This window comes from Tursiops truncatus, chromosome 3, assembly GCF_011762595.2.
Source record: "Tursiops truncatus isolate mTurTru1 chromosome 3, mTurTru1.mat.Y, whole genome shotgun sequence".
Classification (NCBI taxonomy): domain Eukaryota; kingdom Metazoa; phylum Chordata; class Mammalia; order Artiodactyla; family Delphinidae; genus Tursiops; species Tursiops truncatus.
The window spans coordinates 24526486-24548218 of record NC_047036.1 but is presented as its reverse complement, the minus strand read 5'-3'; the positions used below and the strand labels follow the sequence as shown (position 1 = coordinate 24548218).

Sequence of the window (21733 nt, the reverse complement as noted above, 5' to 3'; positions counted from 1 at the left end):
GGAATAGTGAATACTCCATATGACACTCATTATTTTGATTTTCAATAAATAGAGTAAATTGCATCCACAGTTTGTTCCTCATTTCACTTTGAAGTGAAACAGATAGTTTTTCCAATGATTATTCTGTCTTCTTATTGACAGTAACTGGTCTCTTACATGAATGTCAAATAATGGTTCTATTTTATAACCAAAATTGTAAATTTTTATCAAATGCAGGCATCAGGTTATTAAATTGATGATGTCTTTTATGAAAATTGGCATTGATTGAGCAATACAGCAGAGAAAGTACATACTGCCCCTATAGGAGGCAGACTAATGCATTTCCTCACCCCTAGGGTACCCACGTCCTAATCCCGGGAACCTGTGCATATATTGTGTCACATGGCAAAAGGTAATTAAAGTTGCAGATGGAAATAAATTTGCTGAGCAGTGGACCTTACCATAAGGAGGTTATTCTAGATTATCGGGATGGGCCTAATGTTATCACTAAAAAGTAGAAGAGAAATGCAGAAAGGGAAGTTAGAAGGATGCAATGTGAGGATTCAATCTGCCTTTTTGAATTTGGAAAAGGTGGTCTTGATCCAAGGTGTGAGGGGAACCTCAAGAAGCTGGAAGAGAAAAGGGAACAAATTCTCCCCTAAGGCCTTGTAGAAAAGAACTCAGTTCTGTCAAGCCCTTGATGTTGCCAGGGGAAACCTGTCAGACTTCTGATCTACAGAGCTGTCAGACACTAAATGTGTCTTGTTTTAAGTCACTCTTTGTAGTATTTGTTACGACAGCAGTAGAAAACCAACACGGTGCCCATCTTCTGAGGCTTACCCTCCTAGCTGTCTCATAGTCCAAGCAGACTGGGTACAAATCGAGCACCTATGACCACAGACAACACTTAATTTTTAGACGGTGTATTTGGCCGAGGAAGAATATTTCCTGAGCCTCCATTACAGAAATGTTACGAGTGTGACAACCAGTCTACTGACAGGACTGCATACAGCTGTTGAGGCCAATTTTATAAAACCCCAAGCCACTTCCTTTCCAGGAAAAAAAAAATGTTAGCTTAACATATCACATGAATCTATTTTATATACTTTGATAATTTTCACAGTAATTTTAAATTTTACTCAAATTGTGGTAAACATCATACAGTTTTCCATTTTCTGCTTGACAACTTAGAGATAGGGTCCCTAGATCCATTGTTCAAAATGTTGTATATGTACATATAGATATATAGATAGATATAGATTTACATATTTAAATTATATGTATAATTTAGCCTTTTGAAGACAGGAAAAAAAGAGGCAACATTTGGGTTTAGTTTTAGAAATATATGGCTATATTCACTTATGAATTTGCCCTACTGAATTGTAATGTGCTTTTTCTTCCTTCCATCCTCTCACAAGAACATTCTTGCTTTGCTTGCCAGCATTTGAAGAGGAATGAAAGAATTAGTTCATAAACACCTTAGGTGTGAAGCAGTAGGAAATTCCTTCCTAAAGTTGTCATGTTATCTTTCTGGCCACCTGGCCTATGTTCTGACATGAGAGAGACCAGTTTAGTTTATTTAAAGCTTGAGCACATCAGTTCTTCAAGAGAAGGCTAAGAATCTAAAGGAAGTACTTCACTGCTTCACAGACAAGTACTTCACAGACAAGAAATTACTGTGACCTTGACTACATGTTTCATTAATAGTGAGATATTTTCATTTCAAGTGTCTTTTTATATTAAAGGAGCAGGTTGTGTTGAACCTGAAACCACGGAGAGAAAACGTGACATATTTAAGGATTGTCACTTTTCATTATTGTAACTATTGAGACTATTTGGTTTATTTCCAAAATGACAATGTGGTACGTATTAGAAACAGCAACCTAAAATGTGGCAAACATGTTTTAAAAAGGTTTACTTTTAAACTTTTTAAAAATATATTTTTCATCTATCAAATAAAGCACTGGCTTATGAGTGATTATTTTAATTTTTCTCATTTATCTGTCTCCTCTCCCTTAAAGAAGCACCGCTAACCAACTTCATAATGGATTAGTATATTGCTTCCTGCTGCATTAAAATGTGGCATGTGGCATGGAATCGACAAATTTAAAATTCTTACAAAATGGGGATAATACAAGCAGGAGTCAACACACATAATTCTTACCATGAGAAGGCACTGTTTTAAGCATTGTTTATGTACTAATTCACTTAATTGTCACAAGAGGTCGGAATATCATGCTTGCATTTTACACAAGACAGGTGAAGTAACTTAACCAGAGTCACATAGTGGATCTGGTAAACATAACAATCTTGCTAATAGAGAAATTTTCTTTTTTGTGCTTTTACCAAAGCTTATATTAAAATTAGTTTAGCTCTTTGGTTGCAAATAACAGAATAAATTCAAGAAAGAAAAGGCAAAGCAGTAAAAAATACATATATTTTAAGGGCATAGTAGCATCTCATGGAACACAAGGATAGGAGGTCCTAAAAAAGACATTGGAACCATGCAATAAGAAGCACTGAGAATCTTTATTTCCACCTTTCATTTCTTATCTTTCTCTTCTGCTGCTTTAGTCTGTCTTCTCTATAGACTAGTCTTTTCTGTTCCCTTATCTTCATGGTCCATAGAAGCTAGCCACCATAACTCTCATGACCTGTCTCTTCATTCCATGACCAATCCATATGAAGCTTGTCCTAATTATATATTCTTATGCTAAGAAATTATATTGGTCAAACTTGGCTTAGGTACCCATCTCTGTCAAAACAGTTCTACTGTTAATAACTTCATTTTGAAATACCTTGAATATAAGAAGTAGAAGAGAGGCAATTGACTAGAAAATTCCATAATTTACATTGGAATCTTCCAATGTAAACTAATATATTTTAATATGCTAATGTATAAATTATATATTGTTAATTCAAGCTCATGTGATACCAACGAGAGGCTGATGGTCTCTTTCTATGCAAATTATATGACTAGACAAAAGAACATCAAAACTAGAATAAGAAGCTGTTCTTTGGCTTCCAACTCCCCTCTAACAAACACACACAAAGGCTTTCCACAGAGAAACTCAATAATATGAAGAATATTTATATTGATTATATTAAATTGATATACACTTGATTGATACACATTTTTGTAATACAATTTGGCAAAAAATATCGCTAAGTGTGAACCAGCAATTCATTAAAATCCCATGATTCTTTATTCTCTGTTCTTTGGTTATATGGAAATTCTTGATTTTTTTAAAAAATGAATTCCATTACATATATATGATAAAAAATAAGCAGGTGTAATTGGAACAGACAAGTTATGGTACTTCCTTCTACACAAGTATCATAAATATTTGAACAGTATCTTCCTGACTAGATACTGTTGGAAGCTTACTATGAAAGAACTAAATTCTGCTAAAACATTAATCTTATGGATTTGGGGGCTTGCAACACACTCTAGAAGGCTCTCAGTGGCCAAAAATAGTACTAAGCTTATGGGAATGGTAGGGTTCTCTGTGGGGTGGAGGGATTAATTGTGTCAGTACCAGCAGGAGATAAGACCATGGCCATGGGATGGTCCCATGTCAGCAGAAGGAAATGAAAGTTCTCTCCGAGGGAAAGCATCATTAATTTAGGCACCAGGTTTCCACAGTCAAATATCACACACACACACACACACACACACACACACACACAATCACCACTAACAAGAATCTGTGGGACAAAAAAGCCACAACAGATTTAGACTCTCATGGACTTCAATGTTGACATTTCAAGAAATGAATATAAATTAACTTTAAACTCTATGAGGAGGAAAAGGTAGAATAATGAAAGTGAGCCAGCAACAAGTAAATAAGGGGGGAAAAACCCACAAAGTACTATATGGATATTATTTTTTTAAAAAATGAAAAATAAGTAAAATGAAACAATACATTGTTTAAGTGTAAACGTGATAAAATATAAATAAAAGGGCTTACCTGGTGGCGCAGTGGTTGAGAGTCCGCCTGCCGATGCAGAGGACACGGGTTCGTGCCCCGGTCCGGGAGGATCCCACATGCCGCGGAGCGGCTAGGCCCGTGAGCCATGGCCACTGAACCTGTGCGTCCGGAGCCTGTGCTCTGCAATGGGAGAGGCCACAGCAGTGAGAGGCCCACGTACCACAAAATATATATATATATAGGCCAAGGATGATAAGTTTAAAATTCAGGTTGTTATTACCTCTTGACTGGGAAGGGGGGCTATCAGGGATTTGGAATCCTGAAAGAGGAAAGTGTTACATGGAGAGTGATAGGATTCTTTGTAGTAAGTTGCAGTTCTTAAATTGTAGGTTCTCAGGTACTCTTTTATGCTTCAAAACGTATATGCATGCCACAAGTATTTGTATATATATCAAATATTTAAAAATAATAAATAAAACTCTTAAAAAGGAATATATTAATTATATAGGCTAATATAAAATTAAATACTGTTTTATAAACTAACTTTAAACTTTGTACTTTAGATTACACAGGATCACAAGGTCTCAATGGGTATCTCCCGGGGAGCCATATATTCCTGAAGGTCCTGAAAATTTCTCTTTTTTCTTCTCCCACTCTTCCTCCTCCCTCTCCTCCTTCTCCTTGGTGGTTACCATGAGAAAAATTTAAATGTCTGCATTTACTTCAATTTTAAGTTTAAACAATGTAGTATATTCTGCATTATTTCAACAGTTACCTTAGAGCTAAATAGTTAATTACAACTATATTGGCACCATTACAGAATGAATTCAGTAAGTGGATTTATTTTATGATTTGTTAAGTCAATGAATCATTTTACTTTTTAATGGTTTCAGGTTAATGAGAAAGAATGGAGGCCGAGGAAAAAATAAATAAAATATTCTTGCTAAGACAAGGTCAAGGGATCTCATGGTATAATCATTTTAGAGTAGTTTGAATAATAACACTAAAATTGATTCCAGAATGGAATCATCACATACCTAAAACTAGAATAAGTATGTGGAATTCAAAAAACCCATGTTAGTGTGGCAAAATTGTTCTTGTATTTTAAGAGATGATTTAGTTTCAGCAAAACATTATCTGCCACATTACATCAATTTATTATCTAATTCCTCAATATTTAATGTACTTTAAATTTAGTAATATTTTTGGTTTTGTAGTTGTGTAAATAGTATAATAGTTTCTTACTAGTTTCGTGTTTGTGTATACTTAATTGACTTTATGATTAAATAATTTGTCATCACTGAAAGACTTTTTTAAAAATTAAACGTATGAGTAGTTTAACATGGTTGAGATCACCAGATTAAATCTGGAAAAGCTCTGTTAATTTTCAAGAGTGGTGTATTTCTGTTGACTTCTCATTTCAAAATCTGAGGGACTTATAATTAATAGAATAAAAATGCCCAGCTCAAATTCCCATTATAACATACTAAAAGGAAATTAAGCCAATACTATTAGGTAGCGGGCAAGAAGCAAAACATATTTTATGCTCCTACATTGAACATCGTATAATGTCACTTGTTAAATTTTTTATAAGAAAATTTGGGAGATGTTATATGAACTTCTCATTAGAAAGGTATTATAACTAGTTCTGTAAAATATGACTAATATTTTATATTCTTGCACAGCATTCCAGCTCACTGCATTTAGCCTGTCACATTCAAGATATTCACGTTTATTTTGATGAATTGATGAATGAATGAACAAATGAACAAATAAGTGAACAAATCCTGCAGGAATCTATTTTATATCTTCAACATCATTCTCTTTCAACAGAAGATGTATTCCAGGATACTAACTGTCAGAAACTGATTGTCTCTTTTGGTCTATGGCCTGATTCTTTCATGCTTCCTTTAATCTCTTCCTGTTTTCTTGCTCACATGCTTCTTATAAGTGCATCTAGATATAATTAAGTATCTAAGATGCTTTCTGAAGCCAGTGTCATTTCACTATTATATAATAAAGACTTTAAGTAGAACAGCTTAAGTTTGACTCTAATGTGCAGTAGATATGACATTCCAAAGATGAATCACCATTTGAAGAATCTACAAAGAAAATTTAAAATAATTAAAATAAGTTGATCTTAGTGTTTTGAATCCTCTCACCTCAAGTATATAAGAGATGAAGAGAAAGAAAGGAGAGAGGGTTTGGGGGGAGAAGATATTGGGAGGAAAATATTTTTGAATAAACATGTGATGTGATATTCTCTACCTCCCCTCCTCCAGGTAGGATGTGATATTCCTTCCCTCCCCTTCTCCCTCTCTCTGCTTAAACATTCATGTGGGGCACAGGCTCTCACAGGGATCTATAGAAAGCTTGATACGTTACGCCTTCATTTGGGAGGCAGGGTGGACTAGGGTCTGACTCTCACCTTGGAACTCTTGCAAAAGAAAAAGGACTTAATAACTCTTCGGAGAGTGTTGCTATTTTGGGGTCGACCTACATACACTCCCTGGATACGTCCTAACAATAGATGAATGCCTGTAGAGTTCTCTCCTAGCTGATGTGAACTGCGTAGAGAGCAAGCCATCCTGACTTCTGTCCAAGAGCGCCACCTGGAGTCACGGAGGGAATGAAGCAGCAAGAAGCTGAAGATGCATATTCAGAGCTCAGGAAAGAGTGGCAAAGGGCCACCTAGAACAAAGTCAAGAGACAGGCACGGGGGAGAGAGGTGGCCTGCAGAGAATGTCAGAAGAACTCAGAAAAGAAACCCTTGTAAAATATGTCAGGAAATTAGAGCTGAATGATGGTTATAGTAAGATCTGTCCTTACCTTGAAAACAGCATCTAGAAAAGAGGGCAGGGAAGGAGTTGTTTGTGAGAGAAGTTTAGATGAATAAATAGAAAAGCCAACTATACCATTTTTAATCTTGAAGGCATCCAGCCTGAAAAAGGCTGGTGTTAATATAAAGTCCTAAAAGTACGCTATTAAATCAAAATTCCTCGTGGTGATGAATATCTTGGACTAAACATTCTAATTACTGAATTGTGTCTGTGAATAACAATTTAAAGTATCCCTAGAAGAAATTTTATCTAAGAGTGGACAGGAGAACCCTGGTAAGTACCACACTAGGTATATTTTAAAGGGGCAATGGGTGATCAAAGTAAATTTGCATTTTGGATACATCAGAAAGAGTTGTCCAACCTCCAGGTTACATAAGAAAATGTAAAACTTTTCTTAAAAAGCTAATTCAGTTCTCTAAACTGTCAAAATAAGGGACTGTGTTCTTTGACAAGGTTGCATTTGGTTTTATTTCTATTTCCTCTATTTCTTTTGGATTTATTGCCCAAATTCTGTGTCTCGACCAAAGCTGAGAGTGAGAGCAAATATCACTATCACAAAAATTCTGTTTCTAAGAATAAATAGGAAATTTTAACAAACATTTGTTATTATCACAACTTAACTTTTGAACATTTTAACAGTTAAGTATTGAAAGCTTAATGTTATAGCAAAGAACAGCAACTTCCTCACTGTCACCTGCCAGATTCCTGTTGTAGACACTGCAATGCACTTTTGAAATATTAGACGCTCATTTTCAGCTAAGGTCAGGGAGAAGCAAGTTTTTTTTTTTCTTTCCTCCTTTATAGTGAGTGTCTGAGGTTGTCTTATCTTTTCTTTAACTTACGGATTTGGAGATATCTTCCATGGTGAGATGCAGTTTAATTTAAGCAATCTGACAAGTTAAAACTTCATACACTGCTTGCAGAAGAGGCCATCTGAATACGTTTCCAAACAGAGTTAAGGCTGTCACTTTCAGTTGTTTGCTTTAAATTTCTTTTATATTTGCTCCACTTGCTGCTTTAAAAAGTCATCTGAGGGGGCTTCCCTGGTGGTGCAGTGGTTGAGAGTCCGCCTGCCGATGCAGGGGACACGGGTTCGTGCCCCGGTCCGGGAAGATCCCACATGCCGCGGAGTGGCTCGGCCGGCGAGCCATGGCCGCTGAGCCTGCGCGTCTGGAGCCTGTGCTCCGCAACGGGAGAGACCACAAGTGAGAGGCCCACATACCGCAAAAAAAAAAAAAAATCACCTGAGCGCTCAGTCATAGGTGTATAAATTTGGCAATGGTGCCATTTAATTGTTTATCAAGAAAACAAAATCATCTGGATTTTCATCTGTTTCTGCTTTCATTGCACACCCATTAAATTTAACATCTTTGCTACAAGAGATATAGATGAGGTCTTTACAATAGGTCTCATGAAAGAAGTGCACATATTTTGGAGATATATCAGTATCATATTTCATCAGCAGCTACCAGCAGTTGAATGACTTCTTGTATAAGTGTGCATCAGTTGTTATTGAGCTCTGCTGTGTTAGTATTGCTGTTTGCAAAGTAACATATTTAAGATTTCTATTGCTCAAGCAGCCTTTTCACACTGTAATAGCAGCTATTACATCTTATTTGAACATTTTGTGTAAACATGACAAGATACTTACAAAATGTTTTCTATGTCATTAGGTTTACTTAGGGCTAAGGAATATGAGGAAGATAGATTGGTTACCAGCTGGCTTACAAACAGTATTTTTACTTTCTCTTTTGCTGTGATATAATTGTTTTATGAACACATAACTGCAGCATGTAAACAAAACAACATATATGCTTTTGATACTTGGATTTATCTTTATCATATTTATCTCATTGTGACAGGAAACTGATTTTCCATTCTATAAATTTTTTTTCAATCATATTGCCATGTTGTTAGTTGAGTAACATCCTGAAATCTCTCATCAAGCAAGTAAACAGAAACTCAAGTTAATCGTAAATTGATGACACTTTCTACATAAAAATTCATTCTACATTTCATAATATCTGATGTGTTATACATTTAAATAGCACAGTTTATTATATAAATAACGTTAGGTAAGAATTTTTGTGCTACTGCAGTAATTTGAAGAAAATATCGTGGTAGCACAGGGGAACCAGGAACAAAAAATGCACTGGTGATGGAAAACTTTTGAAGGAGGAGATATTTTAATTTGGTCAAAAAGAATTAGTAAGAGTTGTACAGACTAAAAGCTATAAAATGACTTGGCTCTGCCCTTCCTCCCTCTTTCCCTCCTTTTTTTCCCTTCATTCTTTTTATAAACTGTACCATTGGTTTGGGTTTTCCAAAGTTTCCAGATGTCTGTGAATAACTAGGGATTATTCCTCCATGATAGGAGTATGTGTTATGAATATCAGGCATAGTGTCTCAAAAAGAACATTGAGTATTCTCATTTCTTTTCGTGGACTGTTTGTAAAAGAATCGATTTAAAAAAATTTTACTATACATGGTTATTTATGTTTCACGATTAAAATGATCGTCTCTGGTGACTGTCAAATTGTGTCCAAATCCTGGTCTCACTACATATCAGTTACGTGATTTTATGCTATTTTCATTTTGTTAACAGTGGAAAATAATGGCATTTACTTGATAGAGTTATTGTGAAGCTAGCCCTCGTCCCTGCTGTCGTGAAGAAGCAGGAGGCCAAGAAGGTGGTAAATCCCCTGTTCGAGGGAAGGCCCAAGAATTTTGTCACTGGGCAGGACTTCCAACCCAAAAGGCACTTCACCTATTTGTGAAATGGCCAAGCTGCATTGAACTGCAGTGGCAAAGGGCTGTCCTCTATAAGCACTTGAAAGTGCCTCCTGCAGTTAACCAGTTCACCCAGTTAACCAACCCTTGGACAGCCAAACAGCTACAGAGCTGCTAAAGCTGGCCCACAAGTACGTATCAGACAGAAAGCAAGAGATTGTTGACTCCACCTAAGAAAAAAGCTGCCAGCAAAGGGGATGTCCCCACGAAGAGGCCACCTGTTTTTCAAGCAGGGGTTCATGCTGCCCCCACCTTGGTGGAGAACAAGAAGGCTCAACTGGTAGTGACTGCACATGATTTGGGTCCCATTGGGCTGGTTATCTTCTTCCCCGTCCTGTATCTTAAAGTGGGCGTTTCCTACTGCGTTATCAAGGGGAAGGCCAGGCTGGGGCATCTAGTCCACAGCAAGACCTATCACCATCACCTTCACACAAGTTAACTGAGAAGACAAAGGATCTCTGGCTAAGCAGGTAGAAGCTATCAGGACCAGTTACAGTGACAGATATGATAAGGTCCGCTGTCACTGGGGGAGGCCATGTCCTGGATCTGAAATTGGTGGCTCGCATTGCCAAGCTGGAAAAGGCAAAAGGCAAGGAACTGGCCACCAAAATGGGCTTAATGTATACTGTTGAGTTTTCTGTACATAAAATACAAATTCTCCTTCAGCCAATATTGATTGAGGAAAAAAAGAAAAAAAAAAAAACTAGCATAGAGTATTTCCATTACATATGGCTTACACATGTTAAAATAATCCATTGATTTCTTTTATACATTTATTTGTTTTTGGCTGCGTTGGGTCTTTGTTGCTGCGCGCGCGCTTTCTCCAGTTGCGGCGAGCAGGGGCTACTCTTTGTTGTGGTGTGTAGGCTTCTCATTGCGGTGACTTCTCTAGTTGCAGAGCACAGGTCTAGGTGCATGGGCTTCAGTAGTTGTGGCTCATGGGCTCTAGAGCACAGGCTCAGTAGTTGTGGTGCACTGGCTTAGTTGCTCCGTGGCATGTGGGATCTTCCCGGACCAGGGCTTGAACCCATGTCCCCTGCATTGGCAGGCAGATTCTTAACCACTGCGCCACCAGGGAAGTCCCAAAAAAGAATCAATTGATAGCTAACTTTGGTGTATATGCTATTTTTGATATTCACTTCCCTGGTTCTTCATTTTAGATCAAGAATTATACCCTTCTCCTTTTTATCTTTCTCACATGTTCTTTTTTTTTTTTTTAAGACTTTAAAAAATAAATAAATTTATTTATTTAGTTTAGTTTTGGCTGTGTTGGGTCTTCATTGCTGCATGTGGGCTTTCTCTAGTTGCAGAGAGCAGGGGCTACTTTTCGTTGTGGTGCGCAGGCTTCTCTTGTTGTGGTGGCTTCTCTTGTGGAGCACCGGCTCTAGGCGCACAGGCTTCTGTAGTTGTGGCTCGTGGGCTCTAGAGCGCAGGCTCAGTAGTTGTGGCCCACGGGCAGTAGTTGCTCCATGACATGTGGGATCTTCCCGGACCAGGGCTCAAACCCATGTCCCCTGCATTGGCAGGCGGATTCCTAACCACTGTGCCACTAGGGAAGTCCTCTCACATATTCTTTACAAAAGCTTACACTGTGCTTTTCAATATCATTTCAAGAAAGTACTTATTTCTCAACAGTCATTCAGTATGCAGAGATGCAGTAGACTCTTGACTCTAAACCTGTAATTTGTCTGCATTTTAAAAATACTAGAGGCTAATATTTTTCCTTTCAATAAAACCAATGTCACCTTGTTTTTCTGTAGAACCATTAAAAGGTCTCTATCAGCATCTTTACCAAAGATGCTTCCCTGTCCTTGTAATTCGTGCTTCAAATACTTTGCTGATTGTGCGTTCACTCAGATGATATTTTGAGTCCCATTTATAGTAGATCTTTGACTGTCCTTTAAACTAGGTGTAAATCTGTTTTGCCCCTAAACGTAAAACATTTGGGAAATGTTAATCCCAAGCATTCCTTGTCACTGTTCTCTTTCACACTTCCATTGCATTGTGCCTTTAGAAACGGGAAGAGTTGAATGTGTGTGTGTATGTGTATACATATATATATATATATGATTGTAGATAAATTAACTCTACAGGTTTTTAAGAAATTTATATTTAATGAGAAAGAGAAAGAAAGAGACAAAAAATTAGTTCAAGAAGCTCATACCATTACATGTCATGCTGTAGAGTGGTGATACATGCTATGGGGATATAGGAAGCAGAGAGGACAATAAGTAGTGACAGAGAGTTGCTGTTTTTTGCTAGAACTGACAAAGTACTCCTCTCAGATAAAGTCACTTTTAAATAAAACCTTGATGAAAAGGAGGGGATAGCTATGTGACTGTTTGAGGCTCCAGCATTCCAGGTAGAGGGAACAACAAGTACAAGTCCTTGAGGTAGGAGCATGATTAGGAGAGTGTTCAAAACATATAAGGAGAGGGCTTCCCTGGTGGCGCAGTGGTTGAGAGTCTGCCTGCTGATGCAGAGGACACGGGTTCGTGCCCCGGTCCGGGAAGATCCCACATGCAGTGGAGCAGCTGGGCCCGTGAGCCATGGCCGCTGAGCCTGCGCGTCCGGAGCCTGTGCTCCGCAATGGGAGAGGCCACAACAGTGAGAGGCCCGTGTACCGCAAAAAAAAAAAAAAAAGAAAAAAAAAAAAATACAAGGAGAATAATACGGCTGGAACTTAGTAACTAATAAAGATGATAGCAGTTTAAGTCTTAATGTCAGCCAGGGAGAGAAGGTGTAAGAGACAGTTCTTCCTGAATGTATTGAATTGAGCACCTCTGCTTTTGACAAATGTGTGTGTGTATATATAAAATAGGGGATTGGAATATGACACCCCAAAATATGCCCCTTATTTTGAGCTAAAAGCATTTGAAGTTCAACAGAGGGAAAAGAAGCTTTCCCAGAGTTTCCCTTATCTGACTAAACCTTTGAGGTATGAGGATTGCCATATATCCCCTCTTTTGGGAAGTTTCAAGACCACAGTGAAGAGGAAAAGTTGGCACTGAAATGGACCAGCATAAACATTACTCCATTAATTTCCCCCATACGTTTGCCTTCCCACAGCTTGCCACATTGGAAGCCTAAAGTCTTTTCTTTTGTCTGTCACTTCTATACACATTTATCGTTAACATTCTAGATAAGCTAAATTTCTAACCATTCCTTTAAGTTACTCATCACTGAGTTTCTCCTGCAAGGATGCACACTACACACTCTAGTAAACTCCATTTGTTTTTTCTCTTGTTAATCTGTCTTTTGTCAGTCTAATTCACAGGTCCCCAGCTAGAGAAACTAGGAGGGTGGAGGAAAAAGTTTTTTTTTTTCCCTTCTCTACATTTTTTACCATCTTTAAATGAAAACCATAGATTGTTTAACCAATGTATGCATAGTGTTTTTAAAGGTAATATACTATTCTAACAGTAATATGAAGGAAAAATAAAAATAAAGTAACCTATAAAAGTATGCATTTCAATACAAAGGCACAACTATACTTTATGACACAATAAAGCTGCTAGATGCTTGCCCTCATATGTAGAATTACTGTGACCCTTGCAGCTATGCCTGTAGTCTGTATTGGCAACTCAGCACTACAGACACTTTGGGTTACGGCTTTCTGATTGCTCAAAAAAGTGAACAATGCTTGCTTGGCAAAGTTTTGATGAAAACACAGTCCTAACTTCACCTGATTTGCATAATTTTTGTCTTCTCTGAATAGGAAAGTAACTTACATTTAAAGAGGTGTTTGAGTCTAAGCCAGACAATAAAAAATACTGAAACATGCAGGGCAATTCTTTGTTGTGTGGTATTGTCTTTGAATTTCAGAACTCCTGCTCTCTCGCCTTACCAAATACAGTGTGTCATAGTCAGTAGGATAAACAAAGCACTTGGAAAAATTTCCAAAATTCTCCCTTGCATCTTGAGAAAGATCTTAGTTTTAGTCTATTCTAAGTGTAATGGGAAACTGTTGTAGTCTTTTTTTTTTTTAACATCTTTATTGGAGTATAATTGCTTTACAATGCTGTGTTAGTTTCTGCTTTATAACAAAGTGAATCAGTTATACATATAGATATGTTCCCATATCTCTTCCCTCTTGCATCTTGCTCCCTCCCACCCTCCCTATCCCACCCCTCTAGGTGGTCACGAACCAACGAGCTGATCTCCCTGTGCTATGCGGCTGCTTCCCACTAGCTATCTACTTTACATTTGGTAGTGTATATATGTCCATGCCACTCTTTCACTTTGTCACAGCTTACCCTTCCCCCTCCCCATATCCTCAAGTCCATGTTCTAGTAGGTCAGTGTCTTTATTCCCATCTTACCCCTAGGATCTTCATGACCTTTTTTTTTTTTTCCTTAGATTCCATATATATATGTTAGCATACTGTATTTGTTTTTCTCTTTCTGACTTACTTCACTCTGTATGACAGACTGTAGGTCCATCTACCTCACTACAAATAACTCAATTTCATTTCTTTTTATGGCTGAGTAATATTCCATTGTATATATGTGCCACAAGCAATCTTTAGAATGAAAAATGGAGCTAGAGGAATCAGGCTCCCTGACTTCAGACTATACTACAAAGCTACAGTAATGAAGACAGTATGGTACTGGCACAAAAACAGAAGTATAGATCAATGGAACAGGATAGAAAGCCCAGAGATAAACCCACGCATATATGGTCACCTTATCTTTGATAAAGGAGGCAAGAATATACAGTGGAGAAAAGAGAGCCTCTTCAATAAGTGGTGCTGGGAAAACTGGACAGGTACATGTAAAAGTATGAAATTAGAACACTCCCTAACACCATACACAAAAATAAACTCAAAATGGATTAAAGACCTAAATGTAAGGCCAGACACTATCAAACCTTTAGAGGAAAACATAGGCAGAATACTCTATGACATAAATCACAGCAAGATCCTTTTTGACCCACCTCCTAAAGAAGTGGAAATAAAACCAAAAATAAACAAATGGGACCTAATGAAACTTCAAAGCTTTTGCACAGCAAAGGAAACCATAAACCAGACCAAAAGACAACCCTCAGAATGGGAGAAATTATTTGTAAATGAAGCAACTGACAAAGGATTAATCTCCAAAATTTACAAGCAGCTCATGCAGCTCAATAACAAAAAAACAAACAACCCAATTCAAAAATGGGCAGAAGACCTAAATAGACATTTCTCCAAAGAAGATATACAGATTGCCAACAAACACATAAAAGAATGCTCAACATCATTAATCATTAGAGAAATGCAAATCAAAACTACAATGAGATATCATCTCACACCAGTCAGAATGGCCATCATCAAAAAATCTAGAAACAATTAATGCTGGGGAGGGTGTGGAGAAAAGGGAACCCTCTTGCATTGTTGGTGGGAATGTAAATTGATACAGCCACTGTGCAGAACAGTATGGAGGTTCCTTAAAAAACTACAAATAGAACTACCATATGACCCAGCAATCCCACTACTGGGCATATACCCTGAGAAAACCATAATTCAAAAAGAGTCATGTACCAAAATGTTCATTGCAGCTCTATTTACAATAGCCCGGAGATGGAAACAACCTAAGTGTCTATCAACAGATGAATGTTGTAGTCTTTTGAAGAAAAATGACATGATCAGATTTATATTTTAGATGAATCATTCTGTTGATTAAATGTTAAGCTTTAGGACATGAGAATTAAAAATCACAAACCAATGGAATATTTTATATACTTTTTGTTTGTTTGTTTTGTTTTTCTTTTTATTTTACCCTCAATATTTCAGAATAAGATATTTTAGGGAAAATACTGAATTCATTTAAAACAAAAACATTTTACCAATTGTTCTGTTTTATAATACCTAGTTATCAAATTTAAATATTATTGTAGGGAACTTCAGTTTGACAAAGTTCAAGGATGGAGACAGTTAGGAAAACAGTCCAAAACTGCAGATTTGGAATTGTTATTCTTGAGTTCTAATAGTGTCTGTATTATTAACTGCTATGTGAAAGTGGGCAGCAGCTTCTCCACACTTATACATATAAATCTAAAATTGTGTTCTACCTCTTAATGACACCACATTATAATTAACAGTATATTTGGGAGGTAAGTAATTTCCTTTTTCATTGCAAGAAAATACATAATCCAGCAATGAACCAAAATAATGGGGATCATTTTGGCTTAAAAATGACTTTCTGTTTATCCTTCTCTCTCTGACTGCTTATATCTCCTGATACAAGCTTTTCCACACCATAATTCATCCTGACCAGGGTAGCCAGGAAGACTACTCAAATCAAAGAGATATGTGGTCCCAATGGAGACAGCACTTCTCTCTGAACCTAATATCATACTCGGTTGATTCAGAAAACGGTGTTTAAGAGAGGTGTTTTTTTCCTAGGCCCAATTCATCAAATATATCAGAAAACTTTTCACACTAAAAACCTGTGCTTAGCAATAAATCACTCAATAGTATCTTAAGAGAGGAAAAGAAACGCTGCATTAGTTGTTTCAGCAGTTAAATCAGTCAGGAAGGACACACCAGTTGAGGAATTTTAACAGTCAAATCTTATTTATGAACAATCTGCTAAGGTCACCATCAAGTTTATCATTAATGCTGTATATGAAAGCATTTGATTTGATGTTAATGTCCAAATATTAACATATAGTATGAAGATTAGTAAAAATGTGGGTCCAGGATCAAACAGCAATCGAATATAGTGTTAGGGGATGTGTGGTATTTCGTTTAAAAGTGGGGACTTTGGAGGTTGGCTATCTGGGTTTAAATGTTAGCTCTACCACTAACCAGGTGTGTTACCTCAAGCAAGTTATTTTTCTTTACTAAACCTCAATTTGCCTCTCTGTAAAGGGATTTCTAACTACATGTTTGTTGTGAGAACAAGATAACCCATGCACTTAAAATATATTTGGTGAACAGGAACTCATAGATAAAGATTTGGCACTACTGCTATAATTTAGAAGATTAGGTGTACTAGATATTTATGTTCCGCTTTAAGAAAGAGGGACAAAATTTTGACACAGGATGAGTGGGGATATATAAGTGTTTGCTACATGGTGCTGAAAAGATATATTTTTCCTGTTGTATAACTGTGATGCTTAAATAAGTTTTTCTTTCTTTTTTAAAGTGGAAGAGCTCACATCTGAACTTAAATTTCTTTCCGCAGAATAGGCAGCTTTTATTGTCACAGCAGGGATTAAGGACCAGATGTATTTGTTGACAGCACATAGATTCTTAAGTACACTTGCATACATGGCTCCAGTTCATGCCCTTTTATGAATTTCCTAGTATTTAAAGACAAAAAACAATGGTCATTGTTAATTTGATGGCAACAATTAATTCTACAAAGTCCTAGAATGGAAATGAGGAGATAACAAAAAATTACCATTAAAAGCAAAGGAAGTTAGAGTATGGAGATTACTTAGAAAACAGAAAACCTGTGCTTTCACTGAAGCCATTTAAACAAATTTACCCAAATTAGGATATTTTACTAAATAATACAAATAACTGCGTCCATTTTAAACTTCAATTTTAATAGACATCTTTGGTAGAACACATTAAAATTTCCAGAGAAGGTAGAATAAAGAAAGAAGTTATAGACATTTCCTGGTAGGTGAGACAAAATCTTATTCTAAATCTAAACATTAACAAATAAGCATTAAAGTTTTTCTTAAAAAAAGAGGTAGGGAAAAAGCTAAAATAATCCAAGATACTTTATTAAAGTTGACAAACTGTAAAGAAACACACAAAAGACAAGAACATTGCAGAATAGTTATCATATCTTCAAAGATTTTAGTAATACTGTTTTCATGGTCCTTGAGAAACAAAGGCAAAGAAGATATGGCTCCTGGCTTTAAGTTTAATGTGTTGGGAAGCAAATGAAGAGTTACAAGAACATTGATGAGAATTAAACTGCAGGTATTTATACAGTGCTGAAAGACTAAAATTAATCAGTGAAGAGTTTGATGGGAAATAGGAATTAATGAAGGGATGAAGCCAGGGAAAGAAACAATTAAATTTAATTTTGAAGATGCACAGTAGTTACTCAGGATCCTCCAGGAGACCTGTGTTATAAGCAGAGAAAACAGAAAAAAAATATTTGCAAGTCTGCAGTGACACTTGGGAAGTTATAATAGTCTGAAATGAATAGAAGGTACATCCAACGGAGTGGAATGGCCAGAGGATGATAAAAAAGGAAAACATGAATATACCTGGCCTTCACATTTCTTACAAAGAGACATTAGAACTCTAGTGCCACAATGCTTAAAACTGTTTGCCAGGGCAATGTTTTTCCACTTCCTGATGAAAAGTCTTCCCTTAAAGCACTTTACTAACCGCCCTTCCCACAGCATTGCTCAACCGAAGCCCCATCAATAGAAGACAGCTTATTGCATTTTTCTTTCTTTTTTCTTTTTTTTTACATCTTTATTGGAGTATAATTGCTTTACAATGGTTTGTTAGTTTCTGCTTTATAACAAAGTGAATCAGCTATACATATACATATGTTCCCATATCTCTTCCCTCTTGCATTTTTTAAAGGTGAGTCAGCATGTAGTTCCTTGGGAGTGATATTTTCCACCTTCAATCACTTGAAAGTATAAAGAGCTGATAGATACTTCTTTACTGAAGTCCATTTTGATAGGCGAAGACATATAAAAGATGCTAGAGATGAGGACATTTCCAGCAAGAGAATGAAACAACTATTGTAAGGAGAGAAGTCTTACTTTTTCTGTTTGGTCTCTGGTGCTTATCGTGTTCCTCAGTAAAGCTGAGAAGAGAATCTGCCTTTTTATTTCTTTATTTTAGTTCATTCACACAGTTTTTCTGGAAAATTTAAGCTAAACCTTATTTATAAAGTTAAATGTCATCCAACGTCATGGTAGAAAGACATACCAAAAAATAAAGTAAAATTATATGTCAAAATAAATGGTGTTGTCTTTGCAGACTCATGTTAGCCTACGAATGCAGGAAAATCAAAACTTGCTATTACATTATTAGAACTATAAAAACACTATTCATCAAACTGAATTTTGGGGGGAGGGGAGGCCCAGAGGAGGATATGAGGACTAGAGTATTACTTTTTATGGTTGTTAACTCCTCTATTTTATGTTATTTGTCCATCAGGTGTTGAAGACGTTATTGTGCTTCTGTTGTTCAATATCTGTACTGTAACTTTTTGCTGTTCTTTTTTCTGAATGATGTTCTCATCTGTTAGTGCAGATAGAGTTGTCAGCAGCGATAGTAGCAGAAGGAATCACCATGATGTTCTGGAAACGTTTGTAAAGACAGAAGGGTCTGAGAGTCTCAGGAGGGCTGAGGACACTCTCTTCAGCTACCATTTACCCAGACACGTACTTGGCAATATTGATTAGGTGCTTGCTATTTATCCCGTGACTTATTTAGGCAAGGGTATGCAAACCTGAATGAAACAGAGTCCAAAGCCCGAGCGGCGGCTCCACCGCGGAGTCAATTCATGCATACACCAAGGTTGCTGAGGCTACAGTTCTCCCCTCCTCTCCCTTGTTATTAGTGTTGGTAATTAATTCGAACAAGCCCCTCACCTCCACTTCAGAGTGGATGGGACGAGGGGAAGTACTGAATATGAAAGTGAAGGTGACATTAGGGTACTACTAAACCAAATGAGTTCCCTATAAATTCATGTTTCTTTGAGAAAGATATTTACCTTTGGTGGTGTCACATTCAAGTGTTTCTATTGCTAAGAATCTAAAAGTCAGTGTAGACCATACTGCAGTACTAATGGCTTTAAAGCAAAGTTTTGAGATATTTAAAATCAGATGAAGGAGATTGGCTAGGATTGATAATTTTATTTGTCTGAAGATAACTGCTCTCTATGTATGCTCCGCCTTAAAATTAAGCCCACACATGTGCATATTATATTTTCCACAACATATAATATTAAAGTATTTCTTTTATATTTTGAAACATAAAAATTAAGTGGGTATGCCAGATATATAAATGTATTCCAAGGCAAGGTGCATGCAATAGTGCATAAAATAAATGGGCTCCAAAAATTCTATTAATGTAAATATATGATCAGTGTAGTCTTTAAATATAATATCTGATATTTCTTTAAGGTATTTGAGGTAACTTGGACTGCCTTATGAAAATAATCCACTTGCAAAAACTATTCTATGTGTTACTAAATGTCAAATGTTTAAAAGGAAGTATCTGCCTAGTTTATTAAAAGTCAATTAAGCAAACTTATGTTTAACTTTCTATTAATACATCAGTGAAGCTGCACTGCATAAGGGACAGAGGATTTTATCACCCTGGTAGAAGTGGGAACCTGAAAGCTATTGAGCACTATAGATTTCCCAATGTATCATAATTATAGAAACACCTGTGTTAAATAACTCTGAGTTGATCCACTCTAAAAATATAGAGTGCTTAATAGTCCTGAGAAGCAAACTCACTGCCAACAAGCCACAGGTGTTCACCACGGGAAGCCATAAAAAATGTGAAGATGAAGGATGTGATGACATTTCCCAACTCATAATGTATATATCCCGAAATGAACTTACGCATCTATAATTGAGTTGGGTTTTTAAAAATTGTTAATGTGGCATTTAGGTTATTTTTAAAAATAAAAAGCCATAAAATTTCCAAAATGTGCATAATATATTAGTTTATAAAATTGGATGCAAAGGGATAAAATCAAGCTAGAATCAAAGGTTTAATTTTTAAAACTTCTTTTCTTATTAGTGATAGCAGTTGAATTGCCTGTTTCCTATATTGAATCTAAAGTTTATGCAGATAAGTAATTATGTGAATGAATCTTCATTATAATAAAATACAGCTTTTTGAATTTTATTAATTCAAGCAACAGCCATCAGATGGACTGTTTACTACAATAAAAAATTATAATCATGTTTCACCTAAGATTTTGTTATTGTTCATATAAAACATTGTAACCACAGGGAGCTGTAATCAAATTGCTCCATATTTCTTTAACATGTACACTAATCTTTCTAGTTAATTCCATTCAGCATAAAAATAATACGTACTAATGCATTTTGCAAGCTTTATTAATGCCTTCCAGACATTCATGTTTGTTAACTGAACACATTTGATTATCTATGCTGATGGAAGACTACAGAAGCACGGATAACTAAAAATAGTATGTGGGCTTCCCTGGTGGCGCAGTGGTTGAGAATCTGCCTGCTAATGCAGGGGACACGGGTTCGAGCCCTGGTCTGGGAGGAGCCCACATGCCGCGGAGCAACTAGGCCCATGAGCCACAACTACTGAGCCTGCGCGTCTGGAGCCTGTGCTCCACAACAAGAGAGGCGGCGATAGTGAGAGGCCCGCGCACCGCGATGAAGAATGGCCCCCGCTTGCCACGACTAGAGAACGCCCTCGCACAGAAACGAAGACCCAGCACAGCAAAAATAAATTAATTAATAAACTCCTACCCCCAACATCTTAAAAAAAATTCAAAAAAATTTAAAAAAATAGGTAATTCAGAAAATGCTGTGCAGTTAAATGCACATACACAGAAACATATTCACAGATGTTTGTTCAAATATCTCTCCCCTTTGTCAGTGTTGTAAGTGAATGATCCAAAGTAGTTGATGAAAGAGAAGTGGTTTCTGCCAAAGTACATGCAGATAAAAAAATATGTGTCACCATCTGACTAAACATAGAAAGAGAAGAATGTCTGTTTCTACCTCTAGAACCTAATCTATGAAATTATGATTCCATATAGGTAATCCAAACTTTCCTCTAGGTTGGTTCCATCTGAGGTGGTCCAGTTGTAATACCAGGGTGTTACCAGTCTACAGGGAAAAGTATGGGTTAAGGTTATAAGCCAGTTTGATTGGTAGTTCTGACCAGTAGACCAGAGTCAGCACAGTGGACTATAAAGCAGAAACAGAAATAATTCCAAATTCTGACTTGCTCCGGACGCGCAGGCTCAGTGGCCATGGCTCACGGGCCCAGCTGCTCCGCAGCATGTGGGATCTTCCCGGACCGGGGCATGAACCCGTGTCCCCTGCATCGGCAGGTGGACTCTCAACCACTCCACCACCAGGGAAGCCCCAAATTCTGACATTTTTAAAGTATATTACTAAGGTTATTTGTTTAACTACATCAAAAAAAAAATGCCAGTGGTATAAATAAGATAGAAGTTTACTTCTCTTTTGTGTTAAGCATGACGTGCTAGGAGTGGCAAG

At 36.8% G+C, this 21733-nt stretch overlaps 1 pseudogene; it reads left to right on the top strand.

Moving 5' to 3' along the window:
• The first annotated feature begins 504 nt into the window (after positions 1 to 504).
• LOC101333585 (large ribosomal subunit protein eL8-like) lies at positions 505 to 13220 on the top strand (annotated as a pseudogene).
• The last annotated feature ends 8513 nt before the right edge of the window (positions 13221 to 21733 follow it).